Genomic DNA, 10,568 nt, shown 5'->3' on the forward strand with positions numbered 1-10,568 from the left:
TCCGAAGGTTGTTGAGATCTGAGTCAACAGGGACATCGGAGGAGCGTGGGAACTCTCAGGGCTGTCAGCTGACTGGATGTACCACAGAGCCATCCTCCAGGGCGAGACCCTATGCTCCCTGGGCTTGGAGGACGGGTACTTGGGGGAGTCACTTGCCAGGGTGACAGGAGTGCTGAGGCCATCTGGAGATCCATGGCAGTCTCACCTGCTACAGGGAAAGGACCATCGTCCTCACGGCCAGGTCACGTGGAGAGCTGCCAAGGTCATCACCAGACACAGCCATCAGTTTCCCTGCAGGTTTTGGGGGAAGGCCCCCAACCCTGGGGCCTGAATTTGCCGTACTGAATTCAGTTTTCAGCATTTTGTCCCATTCGAGGTGCTGTCCTAAGCAACATTGGCATTCAATCTCTTTTAAAGCATTTTAGTAAAAATTGGTCCTGCCATGGCTTTCAGCTCTCTGGGAGGGCATGGAAGAAGTGGAGCTTGGGATGGGTAAGTCTTAGTGTGAGTGTGTTTGTGTGACAGGGCATGTGTAGGTGGGATCCTGGGTTGTGGGCTGGTGCCGGGGGTGGCCGCGGTGGATGGGCTCTTTGGAATAACTGGTCAGAGTGGGAATGGGGGAAACAGTAGGAGGTCAGGAGACGGTTGCTGAAGTGGGACGTGGGGGACTCGCAAACGAAGGCCAAGGGGGTCAGCTTTCCTGGGAGCTTTGGGAAGGCATGGGAGGCAGAGGGCTCTGTGCCCAACCTCAGGGCAGACGTTGCCACCATCAGACTACTCTCTCCACACCCTTCCTCTTGGCTTTGCTCTCTGGGCAACTCTAGCCAGCCTCTTTCTTTGAGATTTTCCAGAAGAGAGTCATGCTCGGTCCTATACACATTCTCCTGCTGCTTGAAAAACAAAAGGGACAGAAGCTAGGGCCTCCCAAGAATTCCCCAGGTTCCGCGAGCTCTCTAAGCAGGAAACCACACCCTGGGGCAGTAGGCTGGCGCCGTGTCTGAAGGAGGTGGCTGCTCTTACCTATCTTTAACCCTAATCAAGAGATGTTTTTCAAATTAGCAAACTGAATGCTGGAACTGGTTTTTCCTTGGAAAAATTAAGGACTTAATAATCAGGATAACAGGGGCTAGACAAGATCTCTCATTGGTGAAACGAGCGCCATTCAGGAGATGTGCGCTGGCTAAAATATGTTAGAGCCACTCTCCACCCTGGCAGGTGCAGAGCGTGAGAGAGGAAACTGTTTCTCTAGGGGTTCCATCTGGAGCTTGATCCCCAGCGTGCCTGTGCCGGGCTCTGGATTGGATTCTGGTTGCCTGATGCTATCTGGGCACCCGAACCCTGCCTTGAGTGAGCCTGTCATGCAATGTGTGGTCACAGCCCCTGAAAGGACGACGGCTGTGTCTTCATTCTGCCTTCAGAACAGGCTGGGCGGACGGCTCAGTGCTTCTTTGATGAACACGTGTTTAATGAATGCCTAGGTGTGTGACGGAATGTGGTCTGAGATTTGCTTTCATCATAACCTGAGGGGGAGGCTTGGGAGAGTATCTAACAGGAGCTCATGTGAACGTTCCAGTGGTTTCCGCTATTGACCAAACAGAAGCCCAAGAGCTGTGCCTGAGCTGATAGCTCAGCTGGATTTGCTCAGAGAGCCGGTTCTGCACCCACCCTGGGCCCCTCACAGGTGCTGGAGCTCTTCCTCTTCACCTTGCGGGCCCTCAGTGCAGACAGGACATCTGGCCCGGTGAGGGGTGGAGGGGGCAGAACCCTCTTCTCTCTCCCTACTCCTGATGGCTTCTAAAGAAACAGGCATTTGAGACATGAAAAAAATAAATGAAAAGTTTGGATTCAAAGATTTTATTTTCCAAATAGTAGTGGTAGACTGAAGAATCAGACCTTATGAGAGATGTGAGCTCCAGTCTCTAATGCCAGTCAATGAATGTCCTCTGGGACAAGACCCAGGACCTCAGCAGCTTTCCAGGGGCCAAAACATGGTGCTGGCCTTGCCCCCTCCCCTGGGTGCCCTGACCAATCACGCTTGTCTCACCCACAAATCCCTCCGAGTGAAACTGCCTCTCCTGTCAGGTTTGAACTATGTGACCACGCTGCCTCCCGCAGAGCTGATTGGCCTAGTGGGATCACCTGACCCAAGGACAGCCAATAGGTAGGCGGAGCTAGGATGCAACGAGCTGAACCAATCAGATTCTCTCTCGTGAACTTGCACTGGGAGCCGCAGGCAGCTTGAGAGACGGAAGTGAGTGGATGCAGGAAGAGTAGCCACTAGAGGGCATGTGCAATCAGACCTTGAGGGAAGATGGCTAACCCAAGTGGTGAGGAAGCAGGAGCGGGGGCGTGAAAGTAACAAGGCACATGAAAGATGTGGAGAGCAGAGGGAGGTCATGACGCTAATGGTTCCTGGAATCCAGAGGAACAGGGAGTTACTGGAGGAACTGGGAGCCAGCAGTCACTGGTGGCTGAGTCATGTTTGTGGTTGAGAATCTTCAACACAATTCCAGCTGCTGAGGTCCCGGGCTCTGGCAGGCGGATGGTTCTGGTTCTCATCCATCACAGGTGTGTCTCCCCTGCCCCTCGTGTACCCTCACACCATAAAAAGAACACAGCCCTCCAAGAGGAAACCTGACAATAGCAGTGAACAGCCCAGACGCACCTCAGTGTAGCTGGGAAGGAGCCTGTATTAGTCAGCTCTGCTGCCGTAACAACACACCACAGACTGGGGGGCTTAAACAACAGACGTTTATTTCTCACAGTGCTGGAAGCTGGGGAGTTGAAGATCAAGGTGCTCCCAGATTCAGTTCCTGTGAAAACCCTCTTCGTGGCTAGCAGATGGCTGCCTTCTCACTGTGTCCTCACAAGGAGGCGAGGGAAAGAGAGAGCTCTGGTCTCTCTTCTTATAAGGGCACTAATCCCATCATGGGGGCGTCCAACCTCGTGACTTCATCTAAGTGTAATTACCTGCCAAAGCCCATCTCCAAATCCCATCACATTGGAGGCTGGAGCTTCAACATGTATTTTGGGGGGACACATTCAGTCCATGACAGAGCTGAATTGTGTCTTTAATAGAATTCGCGCTAGTCTGCATTTCCCAAAATAACTCTTCCTGTGCTTTTATTTAGCTCCATTCAGATAAGCCTAAGGACTTCTCTGGTGGTCCAGTGGTTAAGACTTCGAGCTTCCACAGCATGGGGCACAGGTTCCATTCATGGTCGGGAAACTAAGATGCCGGATGCCTCACGGTGCCGCAAAAAAAAAAAAAATTTTTTTTTTAAAGCCTAAAGGATGATGAAATAGTGAAATTAATAAAGCAAACTCCATGCCTGCTGGCTAAGTAAGATTCCTCTATACTAAATGGCTGCTGTCAGGACAATTCCTTGAACTTAACTGCTTTTCCTGCTTGCCTCGGGCTGGCAGGATCCCAGTGAGCTGGCGGCCAGACGCCTACTGTCACGCCTACAGTCATGACTGCAGGAGTGACCTGCAGCAGAGCAGAAGGGGAGGTCACACCATCAGGGTCTGACCACGGATATGTACGCCAAGAACCTTCAGTTCCGGAAAGACCCATCTGGCCCTTGTCCTCTTCAGAGCAACCACAGAGGAAACAAATATTGGCAGAGAAGGGAAACTCCATAGCCCTGTGGGTACAGCACATCCACAGCGGGTGGGTGCCCAGGTGATGTAGGTCAGGCCTGACCGACTGGGAGCCTGGAAGCCAGTGGAGACTGCGGGAAAGCACCCCTGTGACCTCTCACTACCCAGAGCTCGAGGGCAGGGGGTCGCCTGGATTGTTCTCTGTCCCAGGTGCTCAGCCACCGCCAGGCACACAGTAGGCTCGTGATTTATCTGCTGAACAAATGTCTTGACTCTGAGTAGCACTGAGGCTCTGTGTTTATGAGATAAGATTACCTGGCTTGTATGCTGTCGGGGAGGGAGAGAGGCCTGCCCCCCTCTATCCCTCTTGAATTCTTGTGGCTGAACTAATAATACAATTGACTCAAGACAGACTCCTGGAGAAAAAGAAAGAAATCGTAATGCGTGCTCACGGAGGCCTCGTGGAAATGGGACCGAAGAAGTGGCCAAAGCAGGCCGCTTTTATACTTCTTTAGACAAAGGAACAATAAATTTGTGAGAAATTGACAGGGCAAAAAACAGGTTTGGCAAACTATGGCATGTGGGTCAAATCGAGCCCACCACTTGTTTTTGTAAAAAACACTTCATTGGAACACAGCCTTGTTCACTCCACTACATATTGTCCATGGCTGCTCTGGGGGCTACAAAGCTACAATGGAAGAGACAGAGACCATCTGGGCCACAAAGCCTGAAATATTGACTGTGTGGCCCTTTACAGGAAGAGGTTGCCTGACCCTGACATGACCCTGACCCTGACAAGACCCTGACCCGACATGACCCTGACCCCGACATGACCCAGGTTTTTTCCTCCACCTGGTTCACACTGCTTGTTCCTTCTGTCTATAGTCCTATCACCCCTGTTTCCCAGTAAGCCCCAGCTCATTTTCCAGTTTCAGATTAATCAAAAGAATTAAATCAGACTCAGCTCAGGTGTCAAGGTGTCCTGTGAAGCCTTCCTTGATCAGGGCCTTTGGAGCAGAGCCCACGTGGGTTCCAATCCCACCTCTGCACCATGGCTGTCATGGTCTAGAGACTCAGCACCTAATCGTTGAATGAGTGTGGACAAGCTGCTTCGGTGCTGTGAGCCTCCGATTCCCCATCTGTAAAGTGAGGATAGTAAAACTTGCCTCTGGGGCTGTGGGAAGGGCCCATCTCAGGGCCTGGTGGCCAAGGAGGGCTCGCCAACTGGACCGAGCAGCATGGCCATGCTCACGCCCTCGGCCGCGCCCCCTAACCGCACTGGGTCTGCAGAGCCCGTCTCCCCACCCCCATCCCCTTTGACTGTGACATCAAAGGCAGGGGTTCTGTCTCTGCTACTTAGGCTTGTTTATGCCTCTGTCTCCACCCCAGCCCAGGATGCCCAGCCACTGTCTGCTGAGGTTCCGGGGGGCTCATTCTCTGTGTGGCCTCAAGCAAGTCCCTCCTCTTCTCACCTGCTTTTATCATGTATAAATTGAAGGGATTGGGCCTGGTGTTGTCCACGTTCTCCCAGCTCTAAACTCTCTGCTTCGCATCTAAAGGGGACCCTGGCCTCCTGCCTCACCCAGGCTTCCGGGAAGCTGGAACGAGAAGGCCGGGTGATGGCTCCTGGAACCCTCAGGGAGGGGCCGATGGACCTGCTGGAAGCAGCACGGCTCACAGGAAGCCTGCGGTGTAATGCCAATCTCTGAACAGCCGGTTCATCTAATGACCAGCTTCTAAATTCACTTGTGTGTGTGCGTTTAAACTTTAGTTCACCGGTTTGATTTTCTTTGCAAAAGGGCATTTTTAAAAGTCTTTGCCCCAGCTCGCTCCAGCTGTAGGAGCAGGGATGGGGGCAGAGAGACCCTCTTCTGAGTCAAAACCAGGAGGGGCAGCAGCAAGCTTTGCCGGGGCTGCAGATCATAACGAGAAGGGGTGGGTGGAGGAAACAAGATCAACATAGGCATGAAAATATGTCTCCAAGAATGTATTCTTTTTCATGAGAAAAACACATTTGCTCCTCCATCTCCGCTCCCGGGAATCCTCCAACCCCAGGTCTCTCCTTCTGGGTTCATTTTCCCTTTTCTGCCCCTCAGCTCTGAGATGAGCTTCTTCCTTTCCTGGGTAGAGGGTGACCTCTCCTACGTTGCTGTGAAGTACTTGGACAACAGCTGGGCAATTTCTTATGATAAACATTCACCTCCCATATGACCCCACAATCCTACTCTTAGGTGTTTACCCAAAAGAAATTAAACTCTATGTTCATGCATACAAAACAAACCTGTATGGGAACATCTATAGTGGCTGTAATCATTATTGTCAAAAATCAAAAACCACGCAAACGTCCTTCAGGTGGTGAATGAACAAAGGGTGGGACGTCCAACCAATGGGATACCACTCAGCAGTGAAAAGGAGCAAAGCCCTGTCACTACTGTATTTTGCTACAATATAAATGAACCTCAAACGCATTCTACTAAGTTAAAGAAACCAGACACAGGGCTTCCCTGGTGGCGCAGTGGTTGAGAGTCCACCAGCCGATGCAGTGGACACGCATTCGTGCCCCGGTCTTGGAAGATCCCACATGCCGCGGAGCGGCTGGGCCCGTGAGCCATGGCCGCTGAGCCTGTGCGTCCGGAGCCTGTGCTCCGCAACGGGAGAGGCCACAACAGTGAGAGGCCCACGTACCGCAAAAAAAAAAAAAAAGAAAAAAAACCAGACACAAAAGGCAACCTTCTGTATGATTCTGTTTATATGACATTCTGGAAAAGGCAAAACTATAGGGACAGAAAAAAGATCACAGGAGCTGGGGGTTAGGGGTTGGTTGACAACAAAGGGACGTAGGGGAACTTTAGGGGTGAGGGAACTCTCCTATATCTGTATTGTGGTGATGGTTACACGACTATATGTGTTTGCCAAAAGTCAAAGAACTGTATACTAAAAAGGGTAAATTTTACTGTTCGTAAATTGTTCCTCAATAAGTCTAATTTTTAAAAATGGATTTGAAAATAAACCTACATATTTACACATATGCCTACATGTGTATACACACCTGCTGTACAGCTGTTTTAATGGTTACATAACGTGCCGTTAAATGCAGGTATCCAGCTCCCTGCTATTGAGTGGTTTCCCGGGTGGGGCATCTTCGTTAATGCTGTGATGCCCCTGAAGGAAAGGGGGCTGGTCCAGCACCTGGCCCAGCGCTGCACCAGCACCTCCCCGGGCCCTCCTTCAATCCATCCTTCCACGGCCCGGGAGGTAGGGATTCTTACCTGCTCTGCAGAGGGTGCAGCTGAACTAGCGAGGGGGAGTCACCTGTGCAAGTGGCACATTCAGTGAGCAGCAGACCCAGGATTCCAAACTGGTTCTGTCTAGTTGGGAGGCCCACGCGCCTTCCCTTACGCTGTGCAGCCAGTTGTAAACTATTTGAAGGAGACAACTGTTCCTCACTCTTGTTTGTCCCTCCAGAGCAGCTAATACCTAGGAGATTGGACCCATGAAGGGGTGCTTCCCAGGAACTGAACCCCACTCTCTGATGGAATGAAGGTCAACGGTCTCTCCACGAACTCACTGCTAACGAGGACGAGCCGTTGGAACACCCTGCAGGGGAGAGCACGATGCGCTCAGGAAGTGGCGGTTGAGTGCCCGTTGTGCCAGGCACTGAAGTGAGAGCACGCACACGATCGTACAGCTGTTCCCGCTCTCCACCTCAGCCCTGGTGCTTAAACAGAGCACCTGTCCTCACCTGAGGGAGCCAGATGGACCACACAGCCACATCCCAAAGAGAAGGCCCAGGGCTCACAACCAAAAGCAGAAATCTCCGACCGGTCTCCAAGTCTCAGTCTCGGCTTGGCCTGAGACAGGAAAACCGGAGAAGGCAGAGGTGAGCCATCGCAGGGAACATTCTAGAAGCTGACCCTCAAGGAGCCCCAGTCCAGCCTGCAGGCTCCCTGTGTTCATCACCTGTAGGAAACAGGGGGCAGGGAGCTCTCCTCGCGCCGGGGAGAAGCCCCTTTCTTTGCTGAGACGGCTGGGCTGGAAAGGAGCTCTTCAGAGGACAAAGAAGAGAAGGACGGGGGTCCAGGAGGCGGTGTGGGTGGGCGTGCAGCATGGGAGTAGGTGAAAGTGATGTACACAAGCTGGGTGTGAGTGCATTGTATGCACAGAGCATGTGTGTGTCAGCGAGTGAACCTCTGACTCCCAGGAGGTCTAAAATGTCTCCTAAAGGGCCACCCGCCTCGTACCCAGGCCCGTGTGTCTCTCGTGAGGGATGGAGCTCCGAACGGCACAGCTCAACGTGCCAGACGCAGTGCTCAACACTTGACCCACTTTATCCATCACTCCTTGGAGTAAGAACTGTCACTGCCCCACTTGACAGATGAGCAAACTGAGTCCCAGGGAGGTAAGGTAACTTGCCAAAGATCCTTACCTAGTGAGTAGAAGAGCAAAACTGAAACCTAGGTCTGAACGTTTCCAACATTATGCCCTTAATGGTCCCAGAACATCCCAGGCAGTCCTGGGGCAGCTCAAGTCTGGGCTCCAGGCCAAGATCCGGGCTGGGGATCACAGTGTGGTTAGAGTTGGCAGTGGGGCAGTGCCCTCCTGGAGTTTACAAGAGCAGGAGGTAGGTGGCCCTGGTCACACTCAGAATGCGAGATACGCCCTTGACGCAGGAGTTCTATTTCAGGAACACTCTGAGGCCAGCCAGCACCCCACCTCCCCATGACTCAGCTGAGCCAGCTGCACCCAAGCAGGGGGCTGAGCTGCCGTGGGGGGGCAGAGAGGAGACATGGTTGAGAGCAAAGCCTTTGACTACAGAACTCAAGACTCAACTTGGCCCAAGATGGGACAGTTGGAACATCAAAAAGAATAACTACACATAGATGGAAAAAATCCAGTAATTGAAATCTGTGTGCTCATCAGGATATTTTTAAAAAATCTGTCACCTTTAGAGGGTGAAAAGACTCACCATGTCATTTGAAAAACTGGTAAACAAAGGAAAAGCATTTCCTAAATGAACTATACTCAGGGAACCAAATGAAAACTACAAGAAAATGCAAAGTCACAAAACAGCACTGAAAAGGGAGCTACATCTATGTGTGCAAATGAGCAGAAAAATTATCTGGAAGGACACACACCAGGCTGTGTAAATGAGGATGGAGCATGGAAAGAGACTTTAGCCTTAATGCCAGCAGTTTCAATTTGGGTTGGGTTGGGTTGGGTTGGGTTGTTCCTGTTGTTAACAAGGAAAATGTATTCACATATTTCTTGTGGAATCAAAGAAACTGATTGTTTTTAAGGTAGGGCTTTGGAGTCAGACTCCCCTAAGTTCAGATCCCCGCTGCACCTCTGGGGAAGGTCCCTTTACCGGAGCATCAGTGCCCTCAGTGCACACTTGGGGGTAATTATTCCTGCTTCACAGGGGCGTTGCACAGATTCGAGAAAAGCCCTTCTTGTGCTGCAGGCTGCAGCGAGCACTCAGGAAGTGTGGCTAGTTTTGAGCCACAAGGAGGAAGGAGCATGTGGGTGGAAGGAGGATGAAGGGATGCAGGGAAAAGCAAAGGGCTGGCGATGTTTGGAGATGAGACGGGGACAAGGACGTCTCTGGCAGCCTCCACCTGGGCCCACCACTGTGAACCATTTCCCTGGTCGCACCGACGAGGACAGTGGGACGGAGGAGGTGGGCCTGGGCACTGGGCAGAGGCTGCCCTCCCAAGCCCACCACTCCTGCCCCCTCAGGACGGCCCAGAGGAGCACTCCTCACCCCCCCGGCCCCGCAGGCCTCAGCTTGTGCCCGTGCCCCTCTGTGCCAGAGCGGCAGACCAACAAGGAAACCCCCCAGAATCACCACCAACAGAGCTACTTTCAAAATAAAAGCTTATGTAAGTTTGGGCTTCCCTGGTGGCGCAGTGGTTGAGAGTCCGCCTGCCGATGCAGGGGACACGGGTTCGTGCCCCGTTCCGGGAAGATCCCACATGCCGCGGAGCGGCTGGGCCTGTGAGCCGTGGCCGCTGAGCCTGCGCGTCCGGAGCCTGTGCTCCGCAACGGGAGAGGCCACAGCAGTGAGAGACCCGCGTACCGCAAAAAAAAAAAAAAAAAAGCTTATTGTAAGTTTGGACTGACAGAGGCCATCCTTCTGTCAAGATGGTGTCTGTGTGTTGCTGCCTGGTTGTCCAGCCTTTATCGCTGTAAGAGTTTGGTTTTCCCTCTCACGCTGCCCAGGCATACAAATATTTAGAAACGTGAATCAAAGTTCACGTGAAAACTGCTCTGTCTTGAAGCAGGGCAGGGTACAGGCCGGGTCGACAAGCAGGCCTGGAAGAAGAGCCATCGGAGTTTGAGAGGTAGGTTCAGAAGGAGCTGGTGGTGGCTGAGGTCAGGGTCAAGGTCAACACTCACCAAGTCTCAGGGCAGAGTGGAGCGGGGAGGAGGGCAATGAGCGAAGCCCGGTGGGGTGGGGCCTGTCAGGGCGGAGTGGCAGAGTCCAAGTGGAGGAGTTTCACCAAGGAAGAGGAGCCCCAAGGAGACCCGAAAACTGGGGCTGCTCTCCACCAGCCTCAGAGCCGATGGAACAAGACAAAGCAAGTTGTCAGAGGCGCCCTGCCCCGCCACACGTGGAAGAGAATGAGCCGCACAGCCACAAGCGTGGCAGGGGGTCATTCCCCTTTCCCTGTGGCTCAGAACTCAGATACCTATTCTAGACCAAAGGGGAACCCCAAATCCACGACTGCCTGGGAATGGAGGGCCTGCCCTTTTAGGCACCAGAACGCTATCCTACCCAAAGCCTCCAATAAGTATCTCTTATATGACATGCATCTATGGGCTGTTACATCCTGGGCAAACTGGGCAGGGGTGGGTGGGAGCGGGAGCCCTTAGCATCCTCACTGTGGGGCACGTGGTGGGGAAGCAATGTGGGGGGGAATCAAGGACCAGTAACCTACATCCTTCAGGCTTTCAGCGCAAAGGGG

The sequence above is a fragment of the Tursiops truncatus genome, chromosome 8 (genome assembly GCF_011762595.2).
Source record: "Tursiops truncatus isolate mTurTru1 chromosome 8, mTurTru1.mat.Y, whole genome shotgun sequence".
NCBI classification, from domain to species: Eukaryota; Metazoa; Chordata; class Mammalia; order Artiodactyla; family Delphinidae; genus Tursiops; species Tursiops truncatus.